Source organism: Pseudomyrmex gracilis, unplaced genomic scaffold (genome assembly GCF_002006095.1).
Source record: "Pseudomyrmex gracilis isolate BER0280 unplaced genomic scaffold, ASM200609v1 scaffold_1099, whole genome shotgun sequence".
Classification (NCBI taxonomy): domain Eukaryota; kingdom Metazoa; phylum Arthropoda; class Insecta; order Hymenoptera; family Formicidae; genus Pseudomyrmex; species Pseudomyrmex gracilis.
In genome coordinates, this window is record NW_018021683.1 from 8277 (window position 1) to 12171 (window position 3895).

At 33.7% G+C, this 3895-nt stretch overlaps 1 pseudogene; it reads left to right on the forward strand.

Moving 5' to 3' along the window:
• Window positions 1–1557: 1557 nt before the first annotated feature.
• LOC109861863 lies at window positions 1558–3663 on the forward strand (annotated as a pseudogene).
• The last annotated feature ends 232 nt before the right edge of the window (window positions 3664–3895 follow it).

Genomic DNA, 3895 nt, shown 5'->3' on the forward strand with positions numbered 1-3895 from the left:
TAATATATTGGTAGTAAATTTAATTATAAAAATTAGAGTGCTATGTCTAATTTAAGTAATAAATTGTAAATTTATTTAAAAACTACTTTTCTAATAATAAAGAAATTTAAGGGTATTTAATTTACAAATATAATTTTAGTTACTAATCATCAGTTTTGATTAGAATGTTTAAGATTTATAAAATAATTATTTCTTAAATTTTTAAGGCTTCTAGTTTACTACTAAATTAAAATTTTTAAAGTATTATAATTAAGGGCGTAAATAAGGGTAAAATAATAAAAGCAGAATTATTTAAATCAAAACTTGCTTTTTTTGTGTAAATTTAGATTTAAAGGTTTTTACAAATATGAATCATGAAATTATTTTAATGTGGATAAATGTTATTAACTTTGAACTAAATAAGAGAAAGATTATTAATATCATCATATATGACTTTTTAATAATAATGTAAGTTGTGAATTAGTTAAAGAGAAAAAAACAAACTGGTGGCATTTTTGATAACTTTATTATTATTAATGCAAATATTAAAGTAAAGTTTTTGATACTTCGTTTAAAACTTCGAGTAAAATTGTAGGTTTATTCGAAATTTACCTAATTATAAGTAAAATGGTAGAGTAAGTAAAACAGTACATAATTCATATTTAATGTTTTACTTAAGTAAGTATAATTATTTATCTTGTTTTAGTACTAAAGGAATCTGTAATTAAGATTTGTATTCTTTTAATGTTGATTATAGAAACATGAAAAACAGTTATTGTTATATTTAAGAATATATAAAATATATTGTTATTATTAAGAACATAAAGATTGGTCTTGTAAAACACATTGGTCTTGTAATCTCAATAAAATAAAAAATATTAACTGGATGCAATTACTGAAAAGTTAGTAAAAGTGCAATTGTTTGCCAGGTTATAAATTTGCTTAAAAAAGTTAATCATAAATAGAAAGGGGTGATTCCACGGTTTAAAAATAAAGATAATATTAATATAAAATGTTTCGAATTTAAAATTACTGGGTTGATACTTGAGCCAAACAATATAATTAAAAATGCTAGAACTTGTATTACAAAATAAGTAAAAGTAATTTTTTTTCTTAAATTATTATGAGTATGTAATTGATGAATATGAAAGTATTAATTTCTATAATAAAACAAATTTGGAGTATGCTAGATACTATTCTTGTTACTAGGGATGTAAAAATTAATACTGATGTTAGAAAGATACTGATATTAAAAAAGAAGATAATGATATTAGAAAATAAGTTGATTTATAATTTTAAAACTTAATAAACATTAATATTTGGAAGGTTCTCTGAATTATAAGTTTGTGAAATTTGATATTTTTTTACAAACTTTTGACTAAATATTGAACAAATCAATCCGAGGTTTTATATCAAATTTTGATATTCTGATATTTTTCTTATTGAAACATGTACGTATCGCGGATAAACTTTTTTTAACCTAGAAAAAATTCAAAAGTAGTATTGATTTTAATTTTTTCATATTGCAGAAAAATCTACACAAAGTGCAACAAAATATACTGTGAAATTCTCACACAGAGACGGAGAAATCACAGGAGACTCTCAAAGTGGCACAGATGAAAAACTAGGCGCTTGCGGGAATAAAGATTACCGCCGTGCAGCTGCTTCGTAAAGCAAAAGAATGTGACTTGGAAATTCTGTTTTTAACTTCAAAGGAGAAGATCTTGGACTTTTACAAACTTGCTAATTATCACCATTAAAATCGCAAAGCGTTCAAAGACGTCATACGCAATAATCGTATGATTATTTCTACCTGGATACATTACGCACAACGAGAAAAATGTCAAAAACAGATTCAACGGGCCAAATCTATTTACGAGCTAGCGCTGGCGGTAGATTATCGGAATATATCTTTGTGTGTCTCAAATACATAAAGATAGAGATGCGCAACTGTCAGGTCACTTACGCCAAAAATCTGTGGGATTGTGCAATTACGTTGCTGCCACGAGCAAATCAATTTTGGTACAAATATACGTACATGTAAGAATCTCTGAAAAACATTGCCTGTGCGCGTCAAATGATCGAGCAATAAATGAAATGAAAACCGGACGAACCGGTCTGCCTGGCAGACGAATATACAGGTTATGCTGCGACAAAGAGATTGATCGCGCCCGAAAAATTTACGAGCGCTTTATTATGGTACATCCCGATAAAGCATTGAATAAAGTGCGGAGGAGCTTTACGAATTTATCAGAGGTGCGCGCGACGTTTACGAACAGGCGGTGAACTTTTTACGAAGACGAAGGTCTGGACAAGAAGTTGATTCCGGCTTTTGCCAAGTTCGAGAAAAATCAACAAAAACACGTTCGCGCGTGTATCATCTACAAGTACGCTTTGGAACATCTGTCAAAAAGAAGCAGTCAAAAAATTTACAAGGTTTATACAAGGTTTATACAATTCACGAAGAAAAGTACGGCAATAACTTGGGAATCGAGGATGTCATCTGCAAGAAGAAGCATCAGTACAAGCAGAGAGTGAAAGAGAATCCGTCTACCTACAGCACGTGTTTCTATTATCTTGTAAGTAAACTCAATGTAATTCACAAGACGTACGAACAAGCGATCGCTACAATTTCGTCAACCAAGAAAAAACAATGCTGGCATAGGTACATCTACCTTTAAATCAAATATGCCATCTTTGAGAACCTAGAAACAAAAGACATCGAACATTGCCGTGAGGTGTACAAAGTGTGTCTGGAACTCATACCTCACAAACGTTTCACTTTCTCCAAGATCTGGCTGTATTACGCGTACGTTGTAGTGATCCGACAAAAGAACGTCGCGGAAACAAAAAAACGTATCTGGCACTGGACATCTGTCCGACGGACAAGCTCTATCAAAGTTACATTGATCTGGAAACGCAGTTTGTTGAATTTTGATTGATGTCGGAAGTTGTATTTGAAGTTTCTCGAATTCGGTCCGGAGAATCGCGCCACGGTGATGCGATTTGCCGAGGTGAAATCGCGTTTGAATGAGATCGATTGCGTTCGCGCGAACTACGAATTTGCCGTAGCGCGGCCGCAATTGAACATGCCGGGACTGCTGTGAAGATCGTACGGTGACTTTAAAATCGCTCACGGCACGACAAAAACGCTCGGCAGCTGTTCGAGCGTCTAATTGAACGCACGTTGCACGTCAAAGTCTGGATCGTTTACGCCAAGTTTGACTTGCTGAGCCCGCAACTGGAAAACAATCCCGACAACGTCGCTCCGGCCAGGTGTATATTTGAGCGCGAAAACAACGCGTCGAGAAACAGCGGCGACATCGAGAGTCGCGTGTTGTGCTGGAGACTTGGAAGGACTTTGAGAGTGAAAAAGGCACGAAAACTTTTGCCAAGATTATGTAGAAAACGCGCAGAGTAAAGAAGAAGCAAAGCATCGTTGAAAAGAACGAGAACAACGACAAATGAGAAAAACTAGGATTTGTAATAAAAACACCATATGAAGGTGCAATTCGTAAATGTTGTTTTTTCTCTTGCTGGCAAATGCAAAAAAGGTACAATAAATCAACACTGCGTTACATCTAATATCTATTTTTCGGTGCCGTCAATGCATCATTCTTTTGTTTAGTGACATTAAGCAAACGTTAAATCATGTTCGCTATAGCGGAAGTGACACTGGCGTAAGCTCTATTTACTCGCGCTTTTACGTATTCCAAGGGATTTGCTTAAACAATGCGAGTGTGATTCGAGTTTACGGCGTTGCATTCTCGTGCGGACGGTACTCGTATGTTCGGATACTACCGGTAAACAAAAACTTCCTAGAGTTTATAAACGTTACGATCGCTACGTTTTCTCTCTTTGGACGACCGTCTGATTAAACGCGCGCACTATACATTATGTCGTAAAACCGATTGTA